The sequence below is a fragment of the Archocentrus centrarchus genome, chromosome 13 (genome assembly GCF_007364275.1).
Source record: "Archocentrus centrarchus isolate MPI-CPG fArcCen1 chromosome 13, fArcCen1, whole genome shotgun sequence".
NCBI lineage: Eukaryota > Metazoa > Chordata > Actinopteri > Cichliformes > Cichlidae > Archocentrus > Archocentrus centrarchus.
The window spans coordinates 24,599,354-24,605,518 of NC_044358.1; the positions used below are offsets into that span (position 1 = coordinate 24,599,354).

At 41.6% G+C, this 6,165-nt stretch overlaps 1 pseudogene; it reads right to left on the reverse strand.

Moving 5' to 3' along the window:
• Positions 1-621: 621 nt before the first annotated feature.
• LOC115791052 (glutaredoxin 3 pseudogene) lies at positions 622-1,633 on the reverse strand (annotated as a pseudogene).
• Between the last annotated feature and the right edge of the window lie 4,532 nt (positions 1,634-6,165).

Sequence of the window (6,165 nt, forward strand, 5' to 3'; positions counted from 1 at the left end):
ATGTTGAAATGTGTTATGCTTGTTTTAACAGCTTATTTTGAATTAAAGACTTAAAATTAAACCACAAAAAGGAGAAAAAGTTCATTCTCCGTTTAACCAGCTGCTTTTACACAGCTGTGCTTCGCACTCACGGTTGCTAGGCGACATGAGCTACGCAGAGGTGACGCTGATACGAAGGCTAGCCGCTCACTTCCGGCCTTTGTGGTGTTTTTTTTTTTTTTTTTTTTTTTTTTTGTTTGTTACTTTTTAATCATAATCTTACTGTCGAACACATGTAGCTTGTTACCAGTGGTCCTTGCACAGTTAAAAACATGTGCAGACAGGACGGCGTGAACAGTGAGCAGAATCAGACAGCAAGGAGAAGTATTTTAACCAGAAACCTTCACTTTAAACAATTCTTCAGATGTATTCTCAAGAATTTCTAGTAGTACAACTTTCCAGGAACAACCATTTCCAGAAAGAAAACCATTAGCAAATTCTCACTGTTGACTGCAGTTTTGTTTCTGACTGTAATTTGAGTGATTCTCCACCTGCTACCATGCTTTAGTTATTAGAGAAAATTTTGACCCCATGCAGGGTTACATGAGCTGATCTGGGCATGTGTAGCCCTCCCCCGAATGGCCAGTGCAGATCCACCTATGACTCCCCCTTCAGGACCGATACCAGCTCTCCACTCTCCTTCAGCTCCTTCATGATGTCCAAACCACCGATAAGTTCTCCTTTCACGTAGAGCTGAGGGTAGGTCGGCCAGTTAGAGTAAGTCTTGAGCCCCTGACGCACCTCTTCATCCTGCAGGATATCAAAGGTGTCATAATCCACCCCGGTACCATTCAAAATCTCCAGGATCTGCCTGCTGAAGCCACATCTGGCAGCCTCTTTGTTGCCCTTCATGAACAGCATGACCGGGCCCTGGTTGATGATGGTCTTCAGTTGGTGCTGTAAGGTGACAGCCTTCGGGCAGGTGTTCTCGAGCTCTCCAGACTCAGCCAGCTCTTTCACTATGTCCAGTCCTCCCACCAGCTCCCCGTTCACATACAGCTGGGGGTAGGTGGGCCAGTTGGAGTAGGTTTTCAGCCCCTGTCGGACCTCCTCATCAGAGAGGATGTCGAAGCTGCTGAACTGGATGTTGTGCTCCTTCAGCAGCGCCACTATCTGCCGGCTGAATCCGCAGCGGGGCTCCTGGGGAGATCCTTTCATGAAAAGCATGCAGGGGGCGGCGTTGATCAGCTTCTTCAGCCGCTGGTTCAGATCTGCGCCGCTTCCCTCAGCAGCTCCAGCGGGACTCTTGTTCACTGCGAGCCGCTGCACCATCTTGGTCAGCTCCGGAGCGTGAGCCCCGTTCAGGCGATCCAATTTCTCTCCCTCCTTGAAGAAAAGGAAAGTAGGGACGGAGGAAATTTCATACTTGTCTGACAACTCCGGCACAGCTTCCGCCTCCAGCTTCACGAATGTAGTGTGCGCGTTTTCTTTGGCCAGTTCGGCCATCACCTCGTTCATCTGGCCGCACTGAGGAGCCCACGCTGCTTGGAAATGCACCACAGTGAGGCATTTTCCAGCTTTGGCTAAGAAATCTTCAAACTGCTGTTGGGTAGTCGCTTCCACGAGATTCGCCATTTTTCTTTCCTTTCACCCTCTGCACGTGCAGTGGTTCCGGTGCCGCCTTGACGTCACATCCATGTAGCTTAGCAGTTTCTGGCAAGTACCAGAGCAGCTACAGGGAAGTGGTTTGCATGCTAGCTGATGATAAGAAAAAACTGCATACACTGAATGAGTCGAGAGGATAGTGACTTTTAAGGTAAACGTTTAATGACACAGCCTTGATGGCCTTTGTGGTGTTCGTGGGCTGCGAAAGACGTGGGCCGGGTCCTTCGCAGGATGTGGCCCCTAATTTGGACATTGTGCGTCGATATAATCTGTATGCCGGGAACTCGCGCACTGAGAAACGTTCCACGGTGCAAAGTGCGATTAAAATGCGTTAAAATTTTTAATGCGTTAATTTCCCCATAATTAATTAATCGAAATTAACGCATTAAAGTCCCACCCCTAATATATATATATATATATATATATATATATATATATATATATATATATATATATATATATATATATATATATTTGCTGTGAAAACAAACTTCACCCAGGTGGAAGTCTGTCTTGCTGTGGAAAACGCAATTAACGCGTTAATTTCGATTAATTAATTACGGGGAAAATAACAAATTAAAATTTTTAACGCATTTTAATCGCACTTTGCACCGTGGAACGTTTCTCAGTGCACGAGTTCCTGGCATACAGACAGAGGTGGCAAAAGTACTGACATTCTGTACTTAAGTAGAAGTACAAGTACTTATGTTAAAAAATACTTTAGTAAAAGTCAAAGTACTGGTTCAACTTCTCTACTTAAGTAAAAGTAAAAAAGTACAGGCTCTGAAATGTACTCAAAGTAAGAAAGTAAAAGTAGTTCTTTGGAGGATGTTTCTACCTGCTATTTTTGTGTAAAACAAACCGAACCTCATTATATATTATTGTAATAATGTAAAATAGTACATGAGAATACAAATGTTATTCCAATCTAAATTTTAATCCTAATGAATGCACTCAGCTTGAAACTGTTATGTAGGACACAAGCTGTGAAAGGGAATTTAAGCACAGCTCTGTTCTCTGTGTCCTCCATAGTAGAGGGTGACTGTGCCTCCACCTAAACACCAACATGAGGATACTCAGGGGTTACAGTGGGATTCAGAAGGTGGAGGAACCCTAAGATCAGCTGTAGTGGCTCTGCATGGGGAGAAGAATCACAACTTTCTATTGTGAGCTGCAGTAAATGATGTTGGTGTGCAGGCTGTGATCAGCTGACCTGCTGCTGCTGCTCTGAGGTTTACTGCTCTGTGTGGATGAACTGAACTCACAAAGATGTAACCCAGTATTTCACAGCTCTCTGAGCTGATCTCCATCCCCTACACTGACAGCATACAGGCTGTAGAAATGTTGGATTCAGTGAATGAATCTCAGCATCAGCAGCTTTGATTCAAACTCATCTCTGCTGCACTGCTGTAACCTGTAACTCTGACCATGAACACAAACACTGTGCTCCAGTCCAACACAGAGCTTTACTGTAAATACAGTACAACAAACTAACCTAAACTGCAGTATTTTCATAGAATCTTTGAATTACACAAAGTCAGCATACTTCAGTTTGTTTTCCACTCCTTACCTTTAATTCTAACCTCTCTCCTTCCTCTCCTGTCCTCTTTCTCCATCTCTGAGTGAACATCTCTCTCTTTGCTCTCCCTGAAATGCAGCAGCTCTGCTTTTAGCTAGCTGTGTAACAAACTGCACATACTTTGTGTGTTTGCTGATATTTGTTGAGCATTTAGAAACGTTGCATTTACCTGCCACACGTTACTCCCTTCATGCTCGCTCCTCTTCAGTAGCGCTAGCTAAGCTGTTTATGTGCCGCAGCGCAACTTACGGACTCGGTCCGGCCCGATTATAGCGCTATAAATGAGACATTAATTATATGGGTTTGCGTATTTAATCCCTTTGTACGAGATAAGCCCCGGTGATGGAGGATACGCAGTACGATTGTCTCTTATATGTTATTATTCCTCCATTTAGGCTCAGATCGTTTTATGTTTGAAGGCGCACTGACCGGAAATGCAAACTTCTCTCTGACGTTAAAAAGTAACGAGTCTGTTTGAAAATGTAAGAAGTAGAAAGTACCGATACTTGTGTAAAAATGTAGGGAGTAAAAGTAAAAAGTAGTCAGAAAAATAAATACTTAAGTAAAGTACAGATACCTGAAAAATCTACTTAAGTACAGTAACGAAGTATTTGTACTTCGTTACTTCCCACCTCTGCATACAGATTATATCAACGCACAATGCCAAAATTCAGGGGCCGCATCCTTCGAAGGACCCGGCCCACGTAGACTGCAAAGGCCGGAAGTTATCGGCTAGCCTTCATATCAGCGTTGCCTGCTGTCACCTCAGTGTGGCTCATGTCGCCTAGCAGCCGAGAGTGCGAAGCACAGCTGTGTAAAAGCAGCTGGTTGAACGGAGAACGAACTTTTGCTCCTTTTTGTGGTTTAATTTTAATTCTTTCATTCAAAATAAGCTGTTAAAACAAGCACAACACATTTCAACATCAAGGAATACAGCTGAGTGATTGATTAATTTCCAACTATATTAAGTGAGACATTAATGTTGAATAAAACTATCCAGTTATGATGCTTAACTTTAATTTCAGGAGTTTGCTTATCACAGGAGCACTTCAACCCTTCGTTGTTCTGTGTAGTAGACTGGTGGGAAAATAAACAAAATTTTGAAGTTTAAGCTTATGTCCCACCCCTAATATATATATATATATATATATATATATATATATATATATATTTTTTTTTTTTTTTTTTTTCGGTTAGCCTCAGTGAGGCTAGGGAGCATAAAGATTGGACTCTGGAGCAATGGAAGAAGGTCATGTGGTCTGATGAGTCCAGATTTACCCTGTTCCAGAGTGATGGGTGCATCAGGGTAAGAAGAGAGGCAGGTGAAGTAATGCACACATCATGCCTAGTGCCTAGTCCCTTTGTGCAGTGGTCAGAATCTGCCATCATCACTGCAAGATCTTGGTGAATATAATTTAATGCAAAACTGGATGGAAATAAATCTTGTGACATTGCAGAAGCTTATCAAAAACAATGCCACAGCGAATGCATGCTGTAATCAAAGCTAAAGGTGGTTCAACGAAATATTAATGTGTGCCTTTTTTTTTTTGGCCAGGCAGTGTATGTAACAGGCCTATTTTCCCCCATGTGACAAAGAGGTCTGGCCAAGTTCTTTTCACACTGACTCTTGCAGAGAGTGGTTTTCTAATTGGGTGTGCTTTTCAGAAAAGAATGCAATGGAACACAGTATGACATCCAAGAGGCTACTTGCTGTGAAAACAAACTTCACCCAGGTGGAAGTCTGTCTTGCTGTGGAAAGGAGCCTTACAATCCTGGCACAGCCACTTGTTGTAAAATGCACCATGGAACCACCTTCACAGGTAATGAATTTTTAAACTAGCTAACATGAGGAGAACACAGAAAGGTCCCAGCCAGATGATGGATTTGAACCTAGGACCTTTCGCTGTGCCACCACTTGTCCGTATATACTTCCTACTCCAAAGTGCTTTAAAGATTAGAAACATCAAAACACAGAAGATTACAATGAAATTCAAGTTTTAAAAAAACACTACCAGTAAATACTCATTGTCTATTGATTCATCTGCTATGACTGAAACTAAGTTTGATATTTGCATTGATTAAAGCTTTTGCGGGCCTTGCATTGTGCACAATAAGCAGATGAAGTTTTTTTTTTTTAAGTAAATCAAACAGAGTTAATGAGAAAATTAGACAGGTCTGGGAGTTATCTAATCTCCCACACTGTGGTGCTAGTTTCTGTGTCTTGCTTTTACAGCCAGTGTTACACAGGGTCTGAGTGAAAAGGTGTCCAACTGCTGTGACTTGAAGGCCTACAACCCAGTCAATGAAATATGCTGTCAGTCAACCATCACAGCAAAACCTGCACCAATGGCTGAATGTTGTGGTGAAGGTGAGCAGAGGTGGTCACACCAATGAAAAACATCATATTACAATCAAAAGATAAGATTACATTTTCTCCACCACAAACTTTTGAGTGTCCTTTAATTTTTAACAGTTAACAGCAGATTAGTGTAAGTATTACATTGTGAGATTTAGCTTATTAGCCCCCAGTTAACTAAGTGACCACAAAATATAAATATGTGCTTTTTGCTTACTAGGCAAAGGTTTGGACAAAGCTACTCATTTAACTTTTTTCTTTGTTTTTACATCAATATAACTCATCTGAAATTATGAAACAAAGGTTTTTACTAGTTGATGTTTGCCTTGATAACAGCTTTGTCCACTATTGGTAAAGTTGAGCCTTGTTAGAAGTTAAATGAAAGAATTTTTTTCATCTTGTTTTAGAAAGTTAGTTGAATTTTTTTTTTCCAGTGTTAAAACAGTAAACAGGCCTTTTGTAGCAACTTCTGTAAAACTTCTACCACTTCACAAAGTAAAGAGATAGAAACACAAAGACAGATTTTTAGCTTCAGATGTCATGTCTTTGTGCAAATGTTTAACAGATGGCGAGCCTGCGTAGAAGC